This window comes from Urocitellus parryii, chromosome 3 (assembly GCF_045843805.1).
Source record: "Urocitellus parryii isolate mUroPar1 chromosome 3, mUroPar1.hap1, whole genome shotgun sequence".
NCBI classification, from domain to species: domain Eukaryota; kingdom Metazoa; phylum Chordata; class Mammalia; order Rodentia; family Sciuridae; genus Urocitellus; species Urocitellus parryii.
This window is the reverse complement of record NC_135533.1, coordinates 20,626,026-20,652,147: the sequence shown is the minus strand read 5'-3', so window position 1 is coordinate 20,652,147 and position 26,122 is coordinate 20,626,026. Positions and strand designations below refer to the sequence as shown.

The 26,122-nt window shown below is 39.2% G+C and overlaps 1 protein-coding gene across 1 annotated transcript in view; it reads right to left on the bottom strand.

Annotated features, from left to right (window-relative positions):
• Positions 1–26,122, bottom strand: part of Chchd3 (coiled-coil-helix-coiled-coil-helix domain containing 3) — a 265,714-nt gene that overhangs the window by 25,254 nt on the left and 214,338 nt on the right. The window lies entirely within an intron of this gene.

Here is a 26,122-nt window from a genome sequence, read left to right as displayed (position 1 = left end):
CATCATATAATCTTATCCTCTCTTGTGTTACATAAATGGATTTAAGTATTTTTCAGAGGACAGGCAAGATTTAGCAAATTGGCTTAACATTCTGGGCTGCTGCTGAGACTTAAAATGAACAAGACGAAATATGAAGTACAGAAAACAACAATCTGCTACACAAATTCTCCAAATGATTATGATCAGCCTCATACTCCAGTATTTCAGAGGTGGAATCTCAGTGATTCCCGCACAAAGGCATAATGATGTATTACTGCAGGACCAAATAATACATTTCTCAGTTCAAGTCTGGATTGGATTCACCATGCTGAGCTCCATTAGTTTTACATCTCCCTAAGGGTTCCAATTCAGCAGTATTAATCTATGCCATTACACACAGCCCCCATCTACAAATGTCTGCCTTATGAATGTCCCTTAATACAGCTTTCCAGTTGAGTGTTTCTCGAGAAAAATCACAAAACTAGGGAAACTGGAATCAGTATAAATTTCCAAGTAGACAGTAAGTCCTGAATACAATGTCATCACACTTCTGTGCTAACCTCACTCTCCCCTTCATTATTATGGTTATTCATGATACAGTCAACCTCCTCTGGGATCACATCCCTTTTTACCCCCTTTTGCTCTTGGCTAATGACCTGATCTCTATTTCATGGAGAAAAATAAAAACCAAAGGATAACTCTCCCTGCTTTCCATCATAAAACCTAGATCTGCACCCATCTTCTCCTCCCCCCCTTTTTTAGGGGAAGAATTTGTCTTATAAAAAGAAAGGCTAAGATCTGCAACAAAACGAAATATAATGATATTTTAAAAAATAAAAAGAAAGGTAATTCCTACCCATGGATCCAATTCTCACCTGCCCTTTACTCTGCCTTCTAGTGGGATTTTTTTTTTCTCGTTGTATCCTCAACCTCTTCCTATATAAAGTCATTTTCACCAGCACTCCAACACTCTCTAGCTACCCAGAAAAACTTTCTGCAGTGATGGAGAAGTCCTGAATCCATGCTGGCCAACATGGTGGCCACAGCCATGTGGCTGTTGAGCACCTAAAATACTCTTAGTGCAGCAAAGGAAATACATTTTAAATTTTACTTAACTTTAATGAATTTAAATCCAAAGAGACAGCTGTGGCTGGAAGATACCATATTGTTGAAAGCCAAGCTCTAACAACTCTATCCTTGCCAGGGCCTCCTCCATTTCCTTACCTTCTACCCACTCTTCCATCCACACCAATGTGTTCACTCCAGCATTCAATGGAACAGCACCATTGAATGGGATTTTGGAGAGAGATTTTATATATAATTTTTTTCCCACCTCCTGGTGGCGGGGTGGTGAAGATTAGTGTTGGGCATAGAACCCAGGGCTTGACACGTTAGGCAAGTACTCTACCACTTGAGCTAAATCTTTAGCTTTCAGTTATTTTTCAAAGACATCTCATAAGACTGACCAGAGCACAGATGGGTTCCAGTAAATTACCCCTCTTTCCTGAAAGAGTTTCTTTGCTTCATGATATACCACTCTTCTGCTTTTCCTCCTAGTTCTGCCTTACCTTTAACTGATCTCTAAATGTTGGAGTCCTCAGGGCGGCTGGTCTTTGCTCTTTTCTCTCTTGTACTCTCCCCACAGGTATCTCGACCATTCTCATGGCTCTAAATGCAATCTGTGTGCTGGAAGCTATCAGATTCTGCATCTATCCCAGTCCTCTTATGCGGGGGGCTGCCCCCTGCCATTTATACTGAAGGTTTCATAGGTACCTCATGCTTAAAACCGAACTCTTAGTTCCTTCCTCTACCCCTAACAATCTGTTCCGTGTTCCTCATTTCAGTAAATGGGCCTCCAAAATCAGGGAGTCCTCTTTGCCACTTCTCCTCTGGCATTTCCAATATCCAAGTCTTGTCAATTAAACATCAAACAGACATCTGCAAGCAACCCATTTCTCTCCATTTCCATTGTCATTAGCCTAGTCCAAGCCACCATAATTACCTTCCTGGAATATTTCAATCGTCTCCAAAGCAGTCTCTTGCTCTCCATTCTCCGTCCCCCGCCTTCATCTTCACTGCGATTCATGAACAAAGGGACGCTCTTAAGACTGGGATCTGAGGGCTCAAATAGGAGGCTTTAGGGAAGCGTAACGGAAGGGCTGGCTGCAGGGCCAGTGTGGGAAACCGTCTGTTGAAAGAGCTCAACTCCTTCTGAGTTCTGAAAGGAAGTAGAGTGTGGGAAGCACAGCAGAGAAAACGCGTCAGGGGCGGCATCTCAGAGGACTCGGGCCATAATCCTATTTGGGATTTTTTTCAAGAGACATGGGAAGTCTTTGGAGGGTTAGGTTGGAAGATGTAAGTTCAGATTCGTCACTTAAGACACTCTGGTTGTCCTTTTGTGGATTCTAGTGGTACACATCTACAGAACTTGACAGCACTTTTTTTTGAGCTGGGGGTGGAGGTGGGGGGTGGGTTCCAGGGATTGAACTCAGGGGCACAACACCACTGAGCCACATCCCCAGCCCTACTTTGTATTTTATTTAGAGACAGGGTCTCACTGAGTTGCTTAGCACCTCCCCATTGCTGAGGCTGGCTTTGAACTCGCGATCCTCCCGCCTCAGCCTCCCGAGCCGCTGCGATTACAGGCGTTTGCCACTGCACCCAGCTTGACAGCACTTTTCATAGGTAACATTGTCAAGTTATATAGGTGATTGGTCATTTCTTCCATTAGACTATAAGCTCCAGCATCTATAACCTGCATGTCCAAATCTGCATGTCCAACCTCTGACTAAGAGAAATAAACCTGAGGAAGTTGCTTCATCTCTCTAAGGTGCAACTCTTCCATCAGTTGCCACCACTTAAGACTGTCATGAACGTTAGTGAGTAATGTATAAGTTCTCAACCCAACACCCAGCACAGAGTAAGCTTTGGATGAATGCTAACCACTATCATTATTATTTCAACGAATGCACTTCTACAGGTTATTTTGGGATCCTGTTTATTAGTTTTTCTTTATTTCCAAAGTGGTTTCTACTTTCAAACAGCCAACTTGAAAATCAAGTTTTAGAATGCAGTGCATCTGAGCATTGGTGACTGTTTACATAACTGAAGGTGCCCACCAAGTGCTCCAGTGGGGTCAAAAGATGGTTGCTGCACGTGTTTTTGATAAAGGGATTAAAAAACTGTACCCATGTTAAAAATCAAACCTCCAGCATGGGGCATATAATTAACATAAACCTATATACCTTTTCTTTCCTGAACTAAGTTCTCATGGGGTGCAACAGTCCTCCCTATGAATAAATGGAATTGTATTTGAAGTAATTACACTTGGCACAGATTTGCCCACTGCTGGTGGCATGGCTGCTACTTGTGACTAGGCAGTGAGGGGAACTTTACAGAATTGATGGCAAACTGCTTTAATTTGCTTTCACACTAGCACAATCCTATGTAAAATAAGTTGGACATTTTAAGAATAATAAAGACCACATGGTTAAATTTCTATTACCATTAAACCAGTATTCAAACAGGCCAGAAACTGGTTTTCAGCCTCTTTGAGCAAGTTTCTGTATCTTTAGGGTCATAAATGTCATTCTGGAAAGTCAAGCTGGCAGTTCTCAGCGGGAAGCCTGGAAGTGCCAGTGTTAATTAAAAATGTCAGATACCATTTTGGTTTGTTCATGTGGCGAGTTCTGCTCCTTCCCCTCCTCCATCCTGAGAAGCTGCAACCCCCCAAAGGACATTCAGAAACAATGGGAAAGGAAAATACTAATGACGATTTCATTTTCCAAGGGCTTCCGATGGCCAGGTAATAATGGGGGAGAGGAGGGGCTGAAGGATTCTCCTTTCTGTAATACACACACCATGGCTGGATGCCAGGAAAACCCAAATAAAAGTTAAAGATGGGCTTCCCTAGGCCTGAACAAATGGCTTTTGTGAAGGATGAACGAGAACCCGGAGCCAAACACATAAAACTACGGTATTTGCGGATTGATTCCTATTCAGAAGTTAATTGTACATTACTAAATGATGATGTGAAAAGCCTGTAAAATTTGGAACTTTGCTATATCATATCATACGGTAAGAGGTATATAATGGCTGTGGCTAGATAGCAGAACATGAAATAGACATTTCAGACTTATCTGCCTAATTGGATTACTACAAACTGTCAAACTGGCGGATGAAGGCCAGCAACTCCAGCTTGGGTTTGGGCTGAAGAACCCTGAAGGAGGATCTCAAGTGCTGCCCAGGACTGTAATTTAGTTTAAGGTGTGAATAATGGTTTGGCTCCTAAATTGAATAGACTAATGAGATAATTTTTATCATAACCACCTAGAATAAAATAAAGCAACGAGGGCTTTTAGCAAAGCTTTTCAGGACAATGATAAATCAATCACACAATAATTTCTACCAAATGTTATCAAATTCTACACTTTTACTACTAGCTATAAGCACCAATATTTAGACTGAAGGAAGAACTGTTTAACAAATGAAGCTTTTCCTACTCTCAGTATTTGAGCAAGGTCATTTTTTTCCTTTTATTAATTTATTTAATTCTATTAAAGTATAATTCACATATCATATAATTTACCCATTTAAAGTGTATAATTTTAAAAGTGTGGCTAAATTACATATGACATAAAATGTTGTGTATATTTTGGGTATAATGTCATGAAGTACAAATACACAATAAAATAGTTACTACTGAAGCAAATTAGCATTCCTATCCTCATCTCCTGTAGTTAACCCTCCCTTTTTGTTTGTTTTGTGGTAAAGGATATTATAATCTGCTCAATTAGCACGAATTAAAAACACAGAGACAATTTTATAACCTATGGTCCTCACATTATTAAGATTTCCAAACTGTTCCTCTTGAGTTACCTTCTATCTTCTGATCTACATCATCCCATTTCCTCACCCCACCCTCTACCTGTGGTAACCACTGTTCTGTTCTCTATCTCTTTGTATAGACTTCTTTTTTTTTTTTAAGCACATCCATACCTAAGTAAGATCATGCAATTTTTTGTTGTTGTTGTTGGACTGAAGTCTTATTTCCTTACTTGTGACCTAAGACTTTTGCCTATGAGACTTTATTTCAGAAATGCACAGAAGGTTAATATCTTTGCACGTATTACAAATTTGCTAAGCACAATGTAATGTTAATGTAATCTCTTATTACAAAGAAAACGGCAGATCTGACTGCACTTCAGGGACATTTGACCAGTAGTTGTTTTTATCCTGAAAACTTCTGAAGTCCCTGCAAATAAATGCCAGTCAGTTTTGGATGCTCAGGTGCATGAAATGAGTGAGAAGTGACGGGAGATCCTACTAGGAGCAGTGTTGGGACGAGAAGCAACAAACTAGAGTTCTGTTTCGAGGCATTTCATTTCACCAAGCCTGATGGTCAGAATAAAAGTGACAGGAGGACCGAGAACAGATATTGATACTGGATTATGCACTTTTCAGCATTCTCCTATTTCCCTTCCTTCTTTCATTCCTCCGTCTCCCATACTTCCTATTTTTGTTTTAGGCACAGTTAATTAAGGGGTAAACAGATATTTGCATAGGCTTCTAAAGTACAAATAGCAAATATAAGTAAAAAGGCCAACTCTCTCAATCTGATGCCAGTGGCAGACATCACTAATCAATCCTGACAGACTTTCAGGTGGAACCCATCAAACTCTCAGAATCCTTCAACAAAATGATGCAAGAACCATCACAATCGATGGAAGTCATGCCTGAAATAAAATTTATTTGACTTCCCTTGCAGTCAACTTTCCCCCAGTGTTCTAGCTTTGGCACTGGGTTGGGATCTCTTAGTTTTGCACTTTCCTATGGTCCTGCAGTTAAGCTGAGCATTTTGTGATGTTGAAGATCATGAAAGGCCTGGCTCTCTTCCAGTAAGCACTTTGCCATACAAAACCCAAGGTTTCTGAAAGTAAGAAAGAGACCAGATAATGCCCCCTTTTCTGACTCATTCCACATCCCTCTCTAAGGGAAGCAAAGCCGTGAAAAATCTGGGCTTAGCAGTGTATTTGTTCACTTTCTGGAGAAAAAGAATGGGCCTTGATTAATGTCTAAGCCTGTTTTAAAGCTGGTTTGAGGGTTAGGTGGCAAGTATGTGTTTAAAAGAAAGTTCCATGACATTAATAGATTTTCCTCATGAACATTTTAGGAGCACCTTCCCCACATATTAACACACTTGCTCATTTGGCTTCATGTCTAATTGCACTCTCTCTCCAGAAAGCCTTTAATGACACCATCTCACATCCAGCCTTCATAATTTGGCTCCTCCAAATCAGAGAGCAGGGCTTCCCAGGCACCATCTTCCTGCCGTCGTGGGCCAAATGCGCCTCTCCCCAGCTGCTGCTGGGCTTCCTCCTTCATGGTGGGGGCTTGCCTGCTCACTCTAAGCCACTCCACGAACACAAGCCTCCCAGGCAACGAGGGGATGTTAGATGCAACCTGCTCGGGTCAGGGCCGTATTCTGCTCCCAGCAATAGCTGATCCATGCTTCTGTCCATTTCTTTCATTCTGCTGCTTGAGAGGCCACTGTCTCTCAAACCTTCACAGAGCATCTCCCCAGATAAAGATGCTGTCAGAATTTAATTCAATAAATGACACATAAAATCTTCCCTAAATTTTGGAATATTAAGATGGACGGGGCTGGGGATGTGGCTCAAGCGGTAGCGCGCTCGCCTGGCATGCGTGCGGCCCGGGTTCCATCCTCAGCACCACATACCAACAAAGATGTTGTGTCCACCGAAAACTAAAAAATAAATATTAAAAATTCTCTCTCTCTCTTTAAAAAAAAAAAAAAAAGATGGACGTAGGTTCTGAAGGAGATTTAGTCATTTTATGACTAAAATGTGGCTGCCCCCCAAACAGACACAAGCCAGAGACTCAAAGGACCCTTCTGTCTGTACCTGGGAGCTGGTTTCTGGGCACATATGTGCTCATCGCTAGCTGCCCCTCCTCAGCCCCCACAGCTGCTAGCTCTAAAGAAAACACCGGAGGAGGCATCCTCTCTAAGGGCAGCTTTCCTCGGCTTCAGAAAGAGTTGAAAAGATGTACATAATTTTCCTGGGGTCATTGGTTTTAAAAATTTTTTTTGGCATTTACGTAATGTATGTGTCCGTGGGATAAACAGACAGTCTTCCCCCACAATTACCTTTGCTTAAAGGAAAACACAGCTGCCGTTCTCTCATATTAAGATGCAAGTGTAGGAACTGGGGAGACCAAAGATTTCAAAGGGAAGGAAAGTTTTTACCGCATGAAAGACACTTCACTATACCAAAGTGCATTGAAACCAAAAAATGGAGGCAAAGTGACTATTCTCCTTGGGGACAAAAGTCCTATTGAGCAAGAAGCTATAGGTGCCATTTTCCAGAAGAGCCACCTGCTACTACTTGGAGCTTCTGCAGATATTCAGGAGCCAGAATTTCAGACTCCTTCCACCTTCAGGGTTTGCATAGCAGAATGAGCATGCACATGTGCCCAGAGGCAAAACCAAAAGGTAATTACTCAACCACTGTCACCCTGGGATTACTGAACTGCCAAGTCCACTATTTCATGATTCTCTCTTAGATGATGAGCAGCACACTGTTGGCTTCTGTTCAGAAAAACCCTTTGGAGAAAGGAAGTGAATCCCCCTCTCCTTTAGGAGAATATTGTGTTGCTCAGAGGGTCTGGCCCATCCAAACCATGGGATGTAAATAGAAAGGAGAACTGACTTAATTAGAGTTCGTTATTATTTGCTATAGTTACAATGGCATCTAATAACACTGCTGCCAGCAGGGCTGCTTTATGTGATATCTTCTTCATGTGGCAACCTTTTCATAAATCAAAGCAAAAGCCAATACCAGACAGTTTCTTGTACAGCCTGCCTGACAATAAAAGTTAACACTGAACCTTAGCTGTTATCAATCTTCATAAATGTGTCCACAAAGTGGCAAGACCGTGCCACCTTACAGTGGGGCTGCTGCTAATGCATGCAAGGTAGTGACCCACCAGGTTAATGGGACTTGACAGTCAGGACACTTTTAATTGAGCCAGAGAAAGCAATGGCCTGGCCTTCTTACCCTTTCCTTAAAGTATACAGGGGTTTTCTCCTCTCTACCTTGGTCCTATCAGTACCTCCATCAGGAAATGACTGTGATCCAGTTTCATACAGGCTCACATAGCAGACAAGAGAGATCTCATGAGGAAGTAGGTAGGTAGGCTTTTCAGAGAAGAAATCTTACATAACAGAAATCTGAACAATGAGTGACAAAGCTTCATCTAATATGCAATATTCTATCATGGTTTGAATTTCACTTCAGTCCTAATTACTCTATAGATACCGTGAAGAGGAAGGCCTGGCTTCTATTGAGCATGTGTTGGAGATGGACCCTGGAAATTAGCTAACATCCAACAAAAATCAAACCTGTATTAACTGCCTATAATGGAGATCATCCACAGCTAGATAAAGCCAGCCATCAGACTGGACCACAGATAGGTCAACATAGCTACAGGCTCCTAATTTCCTGAATGAATTTATTTCAACATCTATTTCCCAAATGCAGCATATGTGCTAGTTTCTGGGGGAAATCTATAAAGAGAATTAAACCCCTGCTCTCATGAAGGTTTCCATTCAACCACAAATGAGATGTACACGCTCTACCTGGACATAAGACCTTGCCAACAAGCTCTTCAGGCTCCCAAGAGTCTGTAATCCTTACTTAGCTTTTTGATAAGCTTCCTCTTCTGTACATTCCCAGCCATTTTAGGGCTCCTTCCAGATTAAAAATGTTCTGAGCGCCTAGGTTGAAAAGTATGGATATGAGTTCACCCCAGTGCAGTAAGCGGCAATCCTTCAAACACAAGCTTGGAGTCTGCTGCTGTTGCAAGGACAGCCTGGGTTCAGCTCCACCTTACAGGGCTTGCACCGGAGAAGGGAGATGAGCACAGGCAACCACGACGTGAGCTAGGCTGCAAGAGGGGCTTGAGTTACACAAACACACAGGGAGTAATTAAATTGGGGGTGCTTTAGTGAGAAAGGAGGTGCTGAAGACTTCATGGAGAAATTAACATATGAGACAGGCCCTGACAAATGGATGAGTTCACCAGGAGGAAAATGAGAAAGGTGTGCTGTGCTCTGTGTGCAGGTGACAGGAGCAGCTGCTGAAGTCAGAAGGGGAAGGAGCGTCATAAATGAACTCTGAGGTGCAGAAAGGAGGGTGTCAAAAGATGAGCCCGAGGAGGTGGCGAAGGTTATTTTCATATGTGCCTTAATATTGCAAGTTGAGGGTGTTCGTCCCAACTTCTATATTGTGATTTATTACATACTGTCAATTATTCAGCTTTGAAGCAGAAACTTATTTTGCTTTTAATCATATAGATCAGACTGATGGATGAGTATCTTGTGACTGCAAGACAAGCTGTTTTTTAAAAAAACAAAACTGTTATCATTCGCCACTACTTATCACCACAAACCCGGATTATCACAACACTGCAACCAAACAAAGAAATTTGAGTTCTGAGGCTGAGATAAGACTGTAGCCTTCACCCATAGCCTCCAATTATTAAATGCTGTATTCACAAAAATAAAATTCACTGTCCTCTTTATAGTAATTGTTCTCTTTGTAAATAAGCTTATAAACTATAGTAAAAAAATAGTATATTGTCGGTTGTAGGTATTAGGACTCCACAGAAGATTTCATTTGAAAACAGGATCCCACTAACTGCTAAATAAAAATGTCAAAAAGTTCTAAAGGGACTGACAGACCGACAAGAAGCTCCTCCTTCCAAGGTGGAGGCAGGGGAGATGAAGCTACTCTCCCTGAGGCTTCTTCCTTCATTCCCTTTTCAAAGAAATCCAGCTCTCCCTGTGAGTAAGCCTTTTAAATCCAGAATGTGGTTTAAACGCCATGGACATTCCCATGTCCTCAAATGTACTTTTTTTGCTTCTTGCTTTTTCACTGTCTCCAATCTCCAGCCTTTCATTCTTAATTGTAAATAAACAGGAGCTAAGCAGGCTTTTAAAGACCAACCTAGACCCTCACCCACAAGTGTCATTATTTCTGTGAAAAGGTATGGTCTAAGTGGCAAGCAACTGCCTTCAGAACAGATTTTAGGACGACTCTTGTTTGTTCAGTACAGACCAGCATGTAACTGCTCATAAGTCACAAATAAATATATATACTCTAAAGGCATGACAAGGTATTAGATGAGAACTATATCATGAAACTAATAATAGTGGCATTTATCTGAGCACATCATTCCATATACATTTCTAACCAAATTAGGTAGTTCTTCTCATTCAGTGTAGTAAAATATAATTATTATTTTGAGCAGTGTTGCTAACTGTTGGTTTGTGATTTGACAGAAACATTTGTCTTTAAACACAAGCTTTTAGAGACATGGTATTTTCTCAATTGAAAATTTATCGTGTCCAGGGATTTATTCGTCAGGGAAATATATATTGGATTATACGATGGGGATCAATTAAAAAAAACCCACAAAATTCACTCAATAAAAACTGATCTATACATTTGATTCTTATATTCTTATATACTCCATCAGTAACATCAATTTACAGATGTAGAGGAGGGTGTGAGGCAGGAAGAGTAACTTGCTAGAGTAGGTCTACTGTATTCAGGGAAAGACACCTATATACATAATGTCCAATAAAATTTTCGCACATGTGGATATTTATCATTTTATTATAGTTGTATTGACCTTATGGCATGGGAAATTAACAGAAGTTCTAAGTTTTTAAAAAATCTGGAAAACCAAGAACCACAAACAGGAGCAAATGAGCATATTTTCTGGTGGCTGCTCTAGCAGAACCTGTAGCATATTAAACATTCCCCTTTTCTTAAATCTACTTCCTAGGTCCTCTGTCATACAAAAGGGGAATTTTATGGCATGAAGTACAAATAGATGTATCATTAATAAGAATGGATCAGGCTTTCTCCAAAAGTTTAGCTCTCAAATCTTTTAAAGATCCAGCCTTAATGCACTCTCTGGAGCAACAATCTTATTTTCTCTGCATCATCAAGTTCTGAGAACGCATTTTTCATTTGTCTTGTCGTCAGTTGGAAAAGGTGAAGATGTGTATACATTTTGGTTTTCAATTCTCCTATTAAATCAGTTCCTCAGCACTTCAGTTTCCAAATGTTCCAAAAGAGGTATGGATTGACATTTCTGCCAAAGGACAATTTTTTGCTCTGTAGTTTTTCCCAGAGTTAATGGAAAAACTTCTACCACTAATCTTTTCAATTCACCTCTGGGGAATTACAAACTAGCAGCAAAAACTGCAAAGGCTGTGCCAAAATGCAGTACTTTTAAATTACACAAGTCCAAAAGAGCCTAAAATTTTCACAAAACAGGCTTTCTTTTTTTTTTTTTTGATAAATAAATAAATAAAGGTGTAGGAGGACGGATTTAGATTCCCAACATGATAAAACATATAAGGTTAAATTACCAGGGCCCTGACAACTCTAACCCTACTAGATCCTTAAAAATTTGAGATGTATAGGACTGGGTACCAACTAAATGCCTGAAATTTCACCTATTTATTTCACAACCCTTATAACAACCCTATGAGCAGTTCCATATGCTTTTTCTACATCATCAAAAAGCAACTCAAGAGGTTAAGCAGCCTGACGCTACACAGCTAGAGGGACTGGTTGCAATTCCAAACCTATCCATGTTGTAGAGATAAAATGTATGCCAGTTTTTAAGGGCTTATGTACAAGTATGTGTCACTGTAGCTATTCCTGTTTGGTTTTTTTGTACACCAGGAAAAGAAAAATCATTTGAAATAACCTGAGTACCTGTCAGGATAGGAAGAATACAATAAATTATGGTAGAACATGGATCAGTTTGTAGCTATTTAAAAGAATGGTTGGATTTGTAAGTATTGACCAGGGGAGATATTTCTATCATAAACATATGCAAAAATAAATATGGCATAAATTCATGGTTGTATAAAAATAAAACCTATGTTTAATAACATTTCTATTCATAGAGATAAACATGGAAGGATAAATATCAAACTACAATTTCATATGCTTTACTTTTAAGAAGTTGACTTGGAAAAGAAAAGGGGAAAAATTACATTTCCCTTATTGTAGGAAGAAAAAAAAATACTACCTTAATAATTCAAATAAAAATTCAATAATATTGACTAATTTTGTAGTCTTTTCTCTTCCTGGAAGCCTCTAGGAGGGCTATCAAAAGGCAAAAGTTGATCATAAAATTCAATGGGAAAGAGAGAATACTTAAAAAGGCTTGTTTAATAATGCATTAGCATCTTCAAGAGGACTAGGAATAGAAATTTACCTAGAATAGGAGCTAAGTTTACATGTGACTATGTTCAGTCAGAGTCATAGACAGAAGATTGGACATACCCAGAGAAATGCAATCTGAAAGCCTTAGAAGTTTGCCTCTAAAATATTGTTTTAGTCAGCTTTTTCACTTCTATGACTAAAAGGACCCAACCAGAACAACTGTAGAAGAGGAAAAGTTTATTTGAGGGCTCACAGTTTCAATCTATAGACAGCTGGCTTTATTCCTCAGGTCTCCAAGTGAGGCAGAACAACATGGCGGAAGAATGTGGCGGAGGGAAGAGGCTCACATGATGATCAGAAAACAGAGAGATCTCCACTTGCCAGATATAAATATATACCCCAGTGCCCCATCTCCTCCAGTCACACCCTACCGGCCTTCGGCTCCCACTTAATTAATCCCATCAGGTGATTAATTCATTGATTGTTTTAAGGCTCTCATAACGCAATCATTTCTTCTCTGAAGCTTCTTGCATTGTCTCACACATGAGCTTTTGGGGGACACCTCACATCCAAACTATAACACATATTCTTTGCAAGAGGTAGAATTTGGTTTTATCTGAATACTTAGGGTACCATTCAAAGAGACTGTGGGAATATTCAAAAGGTTCACATATACCATTCCAACGGTGCAAGAAGATGGGACTCCTCTTCTAAAGTCCAGGATTTCCCCAGACAGCATCCAATGAACCAAATCTTTCCTGAACTCTCTCCTCCCCAAGCCCTAAACTTTGCCAGGAGACAGTTAATATAGCAAGTGAATATGTGCTTATTTTTAATGGATATTAATATGATAATATGATGTAATTAATGATTTAGACAATTATAATTATCATAATTAACATATAGACAACATATGTGCACCTTATGTTATACTTGTAGATTTGTTAGAAGACTTCTAGAAACAATGAGCAACTCAAAGATGAGCATGATTTTAATGGTGAGAATTATAGGCAGGAGAAAAATTATAGGCAGGGAAAGAAAAAATAAGAAGAATTATAGGCAGGGAAAGAAAAAATATTCCCGAGTAGGCAGAACTTTGGGCTGAATCCTTATACCCTATATCAATGCTGCCTTTCAAAACTCCTTCAAAGTCTGAGTCTAGTCTCTCTTCATGGTCTCATTTTCCACTTGACCTCTTCTTATGTTTCTTCTGACCATTCCTAGCATTTGAATCCCTCTGCATGGAGACCCATTCTCCTCCTTAACCAGCTATGCCAGTCACTTCTACGTGCAACTCAGAGCACCCCTCCTCCTTCCTACAGTACTTTATTTGTACCTTCATGTTAGCACTTACCACAGTAATGTCACTTTTTGAAATCCCAATATATTAAAAAGCATCTGGGGTATATGAGGTATGGCACAAAAAAGTTATAATTCTTGTGTCTGATTTTGACACGTCTATGAGAGAGCTAATACTCTCAATGAGTATAGGATCTCTGAGGGTAGGGACTTGTATTTCTGCATTTTCAATTCTGACAGAATTTGAAGAACAATGACTAAGTTCTTCTAAGGAAAGTTGTCACAGTCATACCTTTTAAAAAAATAAATAGATGGCATTGAGCTTTATACTGGGCCAAGAAGTCAAACAAATGGGGACAGGTTGTCGAATTCAACGATTGAAAAGAACTCCCAAGAGAGAGGAGTGATGAAATCAGTCTCCTGGCAAAAATGAAACGTCTCAAACTCAATTCTTTAGAAACTCCCTCCAACCCAACGCCGCACTATCAACCCCAAACCAGGAATGGTGCGCAAGGCAGCAAAACCTTTGCTTCCTGCTTCTCGTCCACTCACCCAGATGTCTGAAAGATACATTCCACACCCAGTCGTGTCATTTTCCCTTTCAATGCTTATTATATTGGAGAAACTCAATCATGAAAAGAAAAGAACTGGTTAATGATGAGTAGCACCCAATGAGCTGTAATGGAGGTGTGTTAGGAATGCAAATCAGCAAGGCCTGATGCAGGAAGCAGCAGCATCTGGGCGTGCAGCTTGCAAAGTAATGAGACTGTGACGAGGCACTGGCACCTTCTTTGATCACTTCATCTTGTTCAAGAGCTCTGCTGGGGAAAGCAAGGTGAGAGGCGCTGACCCCCTGCCCACAGCCTGCACAAGTGCAAACAATGGGAAAGGATCAGAGACTGGTCCCCTTCTCACTTTTCCTCCTTGCCAACACACCCCCTTTCCCAGAACTAATAGCTTCCTAGTTGGGGGCCCAGCAGAAAGCAGGCTGAGCAGGCTTCTACCATATGAAGTGTCGTGTCTGAACATGTCGACAGTAATTGGCAATTCATTTTTCATCCTGAAAGCAGAAACAGGTGTATGCTACCTTCGAAATCCCAATCAGAAACCACACTGAATGCATCTCTCACGCAGACAGCTTTGTTGAGATCTATGCCAGTGGCAGGCTGGTGGACATCTGAGTCTCCATTAGATGGATCCATCTCACAAATAGGTATTTGTATTTGGGTAGTTGCAGAAACACAAAAGAAAAAAAAAAAAGAAAAAAAAAAAAACAAGGAGCAAATGGCATGCTTAAAACAAAGAATCTCACCACACAACAGTAGACCTGGGTCTTTCTTGTATAAATACTGTAATTAGCAAATAGCTGACTTCTTTGTGCTTGTGAGATCCCTACAATGCATGTTTAACATACTGAATAAGGAGGGGTTAGTCCTTGAAAAGGAGTATAAAGCAGATGTATCACTGCACAGTATTTCCTGCCAGCTTCATCCAGAAATGCTAGCTGAGGTGACTGGTGAAACAGGGCCAAGAGCAAGAACTTTCCTTAATGAGCACATCTATCAATTTTCAAGGGACGCAGTTGATTACAGCATTTAAACTTACAGATGCACAAAAGGAATGAGGCAATTTAACTGTTGGCCACTGAATAAGAACACAGCATAAAATAACTTAAGGCAGCCATGTGAGCAAGTTGGGGATGGTTGAGGCTGCTTGGCGACACTTTAACATATGAACATGTGTGCTTTCATTTCAACATGTAGGGAAGGGCCAAGATGCAGGCTTTTACAAGTTTTCAAGCATTCTGCCAGGACTCAATAAATAGTATGAACAAACTGCTGCCTAAGATTATTATGTTAAAAACCTACCAAGCGCTACTTATTTACAAATACTGCTTTCAAAATCTCCTTATCAAAAACAACTTACCAAACTTAACCAGGCCTACCTCCAAAGCTCCAGGCTAAACAGCAGGAGAATACAATAGGCAAATGGAATTTAGTAAAAGGGAAAAAGATTAATTCTTAACAAATAAAAGCAAGATGTATTCCTATTTCTATAGTAATGAAAAACACTGAATGAAGAGCCCAGACATTGAGATAAGGGATTCAAATTCTAATGAAAAAAATATGACTGTGGATAGAATTAGAAATCGTATGTTTAAGATTATGATAAAACTGAAATATTTGATCTCGGGCAAAATACTGTTAGAAATTAGAAATTCCCAGTATTTTCTCTAATTAAAATTAATTAATAATTAAGGGTATTTAGAGTATAATTAATATACAACAAAATGCCCTGATCTTAGGTGTTCATATTGTATTAAAAGTCACATATACTTGTGTAACTATCACTCAGAATGCTAAAGACTACTTCTAATGACTCCAAAAATTTATTTGTGTCCCTTTCCAATCAATTTCCCCTCTATCCTCACCAACCACTTTCAGATTTCTATATAAATGGAAACAGTCACACAGTACTGTTGTTAATTATCTTGTTGAAAATGAGGAAGAAATGATAGCATTTGAAATGGGCTCACCAAACGAAGGGATAACATAACTCAATAGAGATGAGCCTACACAATATCCCAGAGATTATCTTGAGAGCTACCATTTTTATGGGTAGATGACTTCTTTGCTACAATTTTTAACCACGCTCAAGTCTTAAGCTGGTTACCTTTGTAAATTTGACACAAGGACAGAATTTAAAATCTACCTCTACAAGTCTTCCTGGACAATAATGTGGCAGGTCAGTCAGACAATAATTAACTCTAATTGCCCCCCCTGCAACTTTACTGCTTTCTATCTGTAGCTGAACGGCACTCAAAAAGCAAAATAATGTTTCCTTATCTTTTAAAGCACCAAAAGAAAAATGATAGAAATTATTTCCATCTGAAGTCTTGAAAAAGTAAATGAACTCTGGTTGGAATCAGCAAGAGGAAAAATTCAGTAGCTCCAGTTAGAAATTTAATTACTCAAATAAGGATCGATACATGAATTCCAAAATATCATGTACCCTAGAACTCAAAATGTTCTCATTTAATATATTATGATATAAGGAAAGAAACAAGTTATCATTTTGGCAGAATCTTCATTTATCTAACTAACAGGGTACAATTAATATTTCATATAACATGTAGGGCATGCTAGATTCTTAATGGATTGTATTGATTAAGAAAGAAAGTTCAATGCTAATGTTCCTGTAGAGGAAAACAGAACGATTTGTTATCTCACAAAGAAGGAATCATAATCGTGAATTCAGGAGCTTAGGGCATGAACCTGAGGAAGCAATAAGACTGGTTTTGATCCTTTACATGTAATACATAAAGAGACTACATTAAAGGAAAAGAAGACACCCAGAGCCACCCTGACAAATCCCAAATGCCAAGGCTGGGACAGGGAAGAGTATTCCAGCTCACAGTTCTGTTACAGGATGCAGATAATCCACCTGGACCCTCACAGCACATTTGCCACTTGAGATATCTTCATTCACTATATTGAAGGGATCAGAATGTTTCTACAGTGATCTTCCCCATCTTGGAACCAAGTGCAGATGTTCATGAGATGGCAGTAGTTTGTATTTGTCCTTTTTTTTTGCAGAAAAAGACAATACTGTGTGGTCCTAGTTCACAGTTCTGCTCCTGACCTTTTTAGCTTTATATTGCAATCAGGTTTGCCATATTGCTCTACCCCATCCTGCAGGACACCACTGAATTGGTGGAATGCTGTGGGGAAGCAGTTGGAAAGTAAGAGAAATAATGCAGATGGAAGTCAAACTCTCAAGAGTTAATAACATTTCTTAGCATTTACTTCTATTACATTAGAAAAGAGTATGTAAATTAAGTATAGAGATGCAACCTAAAAAATAAAAAGAAGCTATTCAACCAGACAGATCTTATTGAAAGAGTTCCAATCTTAGAAGGGGAGAAAAAGCATCAGTCATCTAAGGTTTCATTACAAATGTAAGAAGTTCTAAATGTTTAACATAAGAAACATTGTCAAATATTGGTGCGTTCCAAAACAGGCCCCACTGTACTTGGAACTAATATGGTGCTGGGGGAACCATCCAACCAACCAACCAACCAATCAACCAATCAACAACCATTCAACCAACTGACCAATCAACAACCACCCACCCCACCAACAACTATCTAACCAATCAACCAAGCAACTAACAACCAACCAACCAAATAACCAAATTCATAGCTTGAGAACTGACTTTATAGAAGCCTGATGAGACTCAGAAGAAACCATCTAAAACACACCTCAAAAGACGAATGGGGGGAGAGAAAGGGAGAGAGAAGGGAAAGGATATGCAAATGGCAGGAGACCTTCAATGATACACAAAAGTATAAGAGGTTATGATGGGCAAGGGGGAGGGGGGAAAAAAGGGAGAGAATTGAACAACAGCAGAGGAGGCAGTGAGGGAAGGTGGGAGGGGAGGGGAGGGGGGATAGTAGGGGTTAGGAAAGGTAGCAGATTAAGACAGTCACTAATATGCCATTAGGTAAAAATGTGAGTATGTAACAGATGTGATTCTGCTATCTGTATTTGGGGTAGAAATGGGAGTTCAAAACCCAATAGAGTCAAATATATGAAAGATGATTTATCAAGAGCTCTGTAATGTTTGGAACAATCAATAAAAAGAAAAAAAAAGAATAAAACACACCTCGAGGTTGCCACTGTCTTAGAGTTGAATAAAACAACTTATGACCACCTTTTTAGATAAGGATCATTGAAAACTTTCTGTTGGTAACTCTTAAACCTTTTCATTTTACATGCCCTAAAGAGGAAACATATATATTATGATGGAAGAATGTACATTCGTTATTATTAGTTTCATATAAAAAGTACAAATATCTTTCTTCAATTTCAGAATTAAAATCCTCCTCCATGGTCCAGAGGGCATGAATTATTATGGAGGTCAACTGGTAACCTGATGTTTAGGAAACAAAAAACAACAAACAACCTGAATTTCTCAAAAGGCCACTGTAACCAAGAAGCTCATGCACAAAGGTACAGGTCTATTTACTTTATCTAGAATTTTGCCCCTTCACTTACTCTCTAACTGAATAATCAAGATGTTACTTGGCTCCAAGGACCATGGGGAATAAAATGTCACCATTGCAGCTGCTATATTTCCTGCTCACAGCCCTTCAAATTAAAAAAGGGGGAAGAAAGGCCCAATACAAATGCAGAATTTAATTAGTTAGTAAAAGCCCAAATCCTTGCCTCAAGCCCTGTTCTTCCCGTAATATCGCATTCTTTTCTTCTTGTGTAAACTTTTCATTATGAAGGAGACATCTTTATAATACAATAACTCTAGTTATAATGTAACTGCTGGTAACATAACTCCTGCATTAGAAAAGGCAGCATGTTCAAGTAATGTTGTTTTAATATAATTTGTGTTCAGCAGAAACCAAGTCAACTTGGTCATTTAGAATTTGATCAATGTGAATTAGTGTCTTACTGAGATAAACCATTTGATCATTTCAAAACTGATCAATGAGAATCAGAGATAAAACATTTATCATGTATATTTGGTATATTAGATCCATTCACGCCACACTACGGTAGGTTATAAGTAGACATCAATAAGTGTTAGAGATGATGTGCAGGCTACCTGTCAGCTGCAGATATAAATACGCATACAACAGTATATAATGCTAATCCTTTTGATAAGCAAGTTATTCAATAAGGCAGTTGGCGTCATTGAAAAACCACAAAAGCTCAACTTCAGAAAAACTAGATAGAGCAGCACAGAGCAACTGACTAGCTCAAACTTCTGAAAAAAACTTTTAATTAAAAGTTTAGGCAGAAAGGTAAGTAACATAAATTTACCTGACTGAACTTCTAGAAGAGACTTAAGACTATTAATCAGAGTAAACTTTGTACCTGCAGTCCAATTAGTTCTATTAATCTAATATTTCCAAATTGAAGTCACATTGACATTTGGGCACGCTGGCTTATGCATCTAACAGAATTATAAATTTGCCAGTCAAAACCTTATTTAATTATTTTACAGCCAATTAAGCAGGATCTTTAAGCACTGTTGCTTACAACTGTCCAAGATCCACACTTTAATTATAGTGAACAGGAGAAACACCTGCTGATACTCATGGTATGTCATCCTCAGGTTCACAAATTCATTCATGGTGCACACCTATTACAATCCAACACCAAAAAAGGAAATTAAACAGTAAAGTGCCCCCCAGGAAAAAAAAAAAAGAACAAGGACATTTGAAAGTTAAAGGGTTTTTACACAGAAAAAAAGAAAGGACTTTGAACACATAGTAATGCAATACTTAAAAAGTCCATTTCTTCTGTACACAGCATTCCCTAAGACCTCTCTAGTCACCCGCACCACACCTACAGGGCAACTGATCTTTAAATACTTTCTACGGATAACCCAAGTGTCTTCCCATGAGCCTACATTTATGTCAGGTTCCTACAACTTCCATCAAGGACAAAACTGAAAATTTGACACACCGTGGACCATTACCCGCATTCATGTACAGTTTCATAAAATCATACTTCTTTACAAGTACTTCATCTTTCAAAGAAACTGAAGCCAAGTTGTAAAGTTCAATAACCAATGAAAGCAACTCAAAAATATTTCCAGAGATCTATGTCACTTTCCATACATATTTTTTTTCTTTATGGAAGGTAGAAATCGGTCACTTGATTACCTAAATGACAGCATGGGAATGAAATATCAACTGTTGCTAAAATGCTTTCCTCATGCTTGATATTATATTGTCTTTATAATGTTTATATTGCCTTTAAAGAAGTTTGTCTCTTTGATACTTGCTTTTCACTTGCTGGATATTTGCTTTCATAGTTTAAAGACAATCAGCCTGTGCATGAACACTGGTAATATTTCCTTTCTATACATGTTGTTCAATCCTCCCAGAGTCAACTGTGATGCTGACAGGAAACAGGGCCCCACAGCACTGTGACGACTTTGCTGCCACACACCTCTTGTGAGCAATACTGTCACGAGTGCTTTATGTACTCGTAATCCTGGCTGCAGTGTGGACTCCCTAAGGGTCCAGACTCCTTCTAATGTTCCATTTGCAGGTTTAATAGCATCTAGATTTTGTATGGAAACAAATACAGAAATTTCTCCTATGGCACCTAGTTTTATAACTTGAATTGACATAATAATAAAACCTAACATTTACTTTGTGCCAGATCTGTGCTACGAACTCTAAATAGCTTCTTTTTTTTCCCCCTTTGTGGTGCTGGGGATTGAACTCGGGGCCTCAAGCAGGCTAGCCAAGCACTCCACCACTAAGCTACATCCCCAGCCCCAGGGAACATGATTTAATGTAATATTTTAATTAATTACCTATAAAGCAAAATAGAAAGATTAATAGAAAGCATAGTTTTCATTCAACTGAACTATAACATGGCACAATAACACATAACTAGGAACCAGCACTGCAAGGTGTTCTATTTATTGATAATGACAAAAGGGTGATAAATGTGATACAAAGTGTTGATAATGATTGTTTTAGTTAGATTAGAAAAAGAATACGTATTTCTTCAGATTGAAAACTGGATGTGGGGCTGGGGATGTGGCTCAATCGGTGGCGCGCTCGCCTGGCATGCGTGCGGCCCGGGTTCGATCCTCAGCACCACATACCAACAAAGATGTTGAGTCCGCCGAGAACTAAAAAAAAAATAAATATTAAAAAAAAAAAAAGAAAACTGGATGTAAAAATGTGCTGAATTTGTCAGTGCTTTACATTTTATAGCTAAAATCTCAAAGCTATTATGGGAAAAAGTTCCTGTAGAAAAATAAAAAGTACAAACTCTAATTTCAAGTCCTTTCATTCTCACTAAAATATTGATAAATGATATTTTGATAATTTAATATTAATTAGGGCTATAACTACTCCATCACAGTACAACTCTGGGTTTTTAAAAAGATTTTCATTTAAAAAGTCTGTCTTCCTCTTGTTTTTTCTATGATGAACAGTAAGTTCTTGTTAGTAAGACCCTGCTTGCTTTCTCCATAGATGAATATTCAGAATACAGCAGGGGACATGTCACATAGGTGCTTCTATCAATAAATGATGTGTGGATGAAGTAGGGAAAAAACTCATTAACTTTAAGGTGCTTAAATGGTCTAATACTACCAAAACTATAAACCGAGGAACTGAAGTCTGAGTAAATATTTTAAGTACCCTTAAAGGAATTTGTTATCCCATGTATGTATGATATATCAAAGTATATAAGTGCATTCTACTGTCATGTATAACTAATTAAAACAAATAAAAAATAAAAAAATAAAATGTTTCTGAAATAAAAAAAAAAAAGAATTTGTTAGCTATCCTGGTAGGATGCACCAATGTGACTGGTGTTAGTCCTGTGTAGTCGCAAATATTCTTGGTTTTCTTTCCCTTTATGGTGATTTTGGGTGACCCCCTACAGCTGTATAATAGTGCCCTTGAAACTGCAATTTTAAAAGCTTCCATCTCCTGAAGCCAAAGATGCACCCCAATGAATCCTATTTTCCATCAGATAAAATTAACTACATCCTCTTCAAAATGTCTCAGAGCTTGCTGCCGAAGAGCGACTGTGAGTGCAATTCAAGGAGGTCAGAGATCTTCAAGGGGAAGCTACAGGTAGTAAGCTGGTTGTGCAGATGGGAGACAGGGAAATATACTGACACACCTCGGACCATTACTTCATTCATGTACATTCTTGGCGGGGCAAGACAGTTCCGTTACACGATAGAAATACTATAGTATCCTGCCTTACGTAAGACTAAGGGTTGTGATTATCTGAGACAGCCAAATTTCTAAGAAGAAACAAAGTTCTACTAAAAGATCTTTGACTTCATAGATGGCAAGCATCTTACAGCCAATGTGCCATCACTTCACAGATGTGAAGCTAACATGTTCATTGCAAATCAAAAGATGACTTTCTACAAAGCTCGGGCTAGCAGGCAGAAGTTGGGGGTTGCAGGGAAGGATATTAGTACAAAGAAAGTGCTTTCTAAAACACTGGCTCTTTTTTTTTTTTTTTTTTTAATGTGCTAAGGATAGAACCCAGGATCTCATGCAAGGGCTAAGCAAGTGCTCTACCACTGAGCTACGTCAGGCCAAAACACTAGCTCTTGATAGTCCCTCAGTGTGTGAACACTGGGTTGCCATTTGTCCTGGGGTTAGCCAGACAGCAGTGTGAAAGCGCAGTCCTCAAGACTGCCTTCACTTCTGATACCAACAGCAAGCTTAGAAGGGTTCACAGATCACCCTAAGGTTCAATAATTTGCTAAAATTCATATGTCTCATAGAAAACTATTAACTTACAGTTATGGATTCAGGGGAATAATACAGGAAATTAGCAAAGATTGTCTGGAATATGCAAAACTTCCATTGTCCCCAGGACCTTGTACCAGTGTGTGAAAATATGCACGGAGTACTGTCAGCCAGGGTAGCTCACCGTATACAGAATTGTATTGGGGCCTCATTATTGACTGATCAATTGCCCGCATGATTCAGTCTTCAGCACTCCCACTCTCCAACACATTGGCTAAGGGGCCCACCATGAGGAACAACTTCTATCGCTAGGGAAATTCCAAAGGTCACCTTGTGGGAGCCTGGTAGAAAACCCAGACTTCTTTTTGGTAAGGCCAAATCCCTACTACACAGTTTAGCCAGATCAAAACAGCATCTTAGAGAGAATATTATCTGGGGCTGTGGATGTAGCTCAATGGTAAGCTTGCCTAGCATTTGTGAGGCACTGGGTTTGATCCTCAGCACCACATAAAAATAAATAAGATAAAGATATAAAAAATACAATAGCGTTAAAAAGAATATTATCTTTAAAAGATAAGAAAGAATGATGCTATTGAGGTTTTGTTTAAGATCAAGTCTAATCCATAGGCCCACATTTGTCTTGTAAAAGATAAGCCACCAGAATATATACTTTGGTGTTCCCTGTGACTTGTCATTCTCTAGTAGTCTAGCCCAGGCTGAATGACATGGCAGCTGGTCAGGGCTTCAAGAAAGATTTTTCTCATCTAAAACCAAACTTATTTCTCTCTGTAAAATCCACTTTCCACTAAATTTTCCAACCAGTTAAGCTCTTATTTTTTTGTTCTTTTGCCTCTTCTACGCAGACACTATGGATTGAATTGTGTCTTTCCTTCCAGTTCATATGCTTATGCCTGGTACCTCAAAATGTGACTATTTGAAGAGTCTTTAAAGAATTAATGTAAGTTAAAATGAGCTCATAAGGGGGGACTGTAGTCCACTATTATCCTTCTGAAAAAAATAAAAAGAACAGAACATAGACATTCATAGAAGGAAGCCACACAGGGAAAAGAGAGCCATCGACAAGCTCTGCAGAGAGGACTCAGAAAAAATCCAACCTTGCCAACACTTAGATCTCAGACCTCTAGCCTCCAGACTTGGGAGAAAACAAATGTGTGACTGAAGTTACCCAGTCGTGGTACTCTGCAGCCCGGCAGGCTAATGTACCAATCAAGCTCTGATTCACATCCGTGGAAGTCAGATGTTTATTGCTGTGATCAAAATGCCTGACATGAAACTACTTGAAAGGAGGAAGGATTTATTTTGGCTCATGGACTCCGAGGTTTCAGTCCAGGGTCAGACGACTCCATCGCTTTGGGCCTAAGGTGAGGCAGAACATCATGGAGGAAGGGCACAGTGGAAGAAAGTTGCTCAGTTCATGGCAGCTGGGAAGCAAGAAAGAGGGGAGCAAGGAAAAAACATGGTCCCCAAGGGCACACCCGCAGGGCCTGCTCCTCCAGCCACACTCTACCTCCCGACCTTCTCACCACCTCCTGGTAGTCGCTGTAAATTATGAATCCATCAGATAGATGAATCCACTGTGACCCAATCATTTTCTAAAAGCCCCGCCTCTGAACATTGGTGCACTTGGACCAAGTCTTCAACACACGACCTTTGGGGGACATTTGAGATTCAAACCATAGGGTGTCCAGTCTTTCAATGACTGCTGCTGCTGCACCAGCTCTCTTCTCTTCCACTGGCAGAGTCCTCCCACGTGGCACTCCTGGCTCTCATTTCTCATACCTCCAACCAAACTCACCTCCAGGGTCAGACTACCCTGCCTACAGGAACACAGACATCAGGGCACTCACCAAGCAAACGCTTTCCAGTACTTTCTGCTAAAAGAAGACCGAATTCCTAGCCCAGCAGCTAATGAATGACCCTAGTGACCTCGCCAGCTGTATCTTGACTGATCTCTCAGAGTCACACCATTGATCTTCACTAAAGTTGTCACCTACCACCTATAGAGCGTGATTTTCCTCCTGAATCTCTTTCCCTTCCGCCTACTCAATACTTTTTTTCAAGCCTCACCAAATACCATCTTCTTTATGAAGACTTCATAGATCATTGTAGTTAGAATCGATCTCTGATTTATCTCAAATTTTAGTTATTTTCATAGTTATGATCTTATAATGAAGAAATACACAGGGTGAAAAGTCAAAGGTTCTCATAGCACACAGTTTAAAAGATATTGCAAAATTTAAAAATTATATTGAATATGTTTTCTTTCTTTCTTTTGGTAGTAGTGCTGGGGATTAAATCTAGGGCTTCATTCATGCTGGGCAAGTGATCTACCACTGAGCTACAAACCCACTTCTAGAGACCTTTTAATATCAAATCTATACCCAATTCTATATCCAAATTCTTAAGATCTCACATTAACCTTTAAGGGTGGTATTTGTGATGCAATCTTCCCCGTACTACTGCTAAAAGAGATAATTTACTAAGGAAGACTAAAGATTTTTATCTGTTTAAATATACCTCAAAGTACCTTTTAAAAGCAAATCTAGTTTTAATCAACATTAAAGTAACACTAATATCCATTACCACAGAAATTGTACTGTTGCAGAATCTAATAACTCCACCTTAGGGTTTAATCATTTTATCAAATACTTATAAACATGTGCAAGGAAGGAGGTCAGAGCCCAATGCAATCTTTCAACTAAACCTGTCACAACACCTTTTTTGCTTCACTAATTTGCACATGTGCTACTAACAGGTTTATACAATGGAGTCATTTATACACTTAGGATAATCTGAATGATGTCTTCTTACCCACTGTGAGAACTGGCAGTAAAGAGAACATAGAAGGCTCTGGGTCATGGACACTTTGATCCATCAATTACAGAACATTCATTTAGACATCCCAAGGATTAATAGAGGTAGCAATTTAATATCACCTTCATAATCAAGGGCCAGGTAAAATCTATGATTTAAATGCTTTCAAGGTACATGTAAAGAAATAAAAATAGTTTAAATATGAGAAAGGCATATATCCAAATTTGGACATGCCTATCATTTTACTACACAAAAACGAATGGCTTCCATTAATAGAGGTAGCAATTTAACATCAATTTAAGGCGTTCTACCTTAAATATTATTCCCAATGAAAATTGTATTACCATTGCTTTTGATTTCCCCTTAGTTTATAGAGTGGATGGAGGTGTAACAAGCTTTCATCAAGTGCCCTTCAGTTGTACCTGAATTCAAGAACAGCAAATAACATGACCCATCTTGCACACCCCCAGAC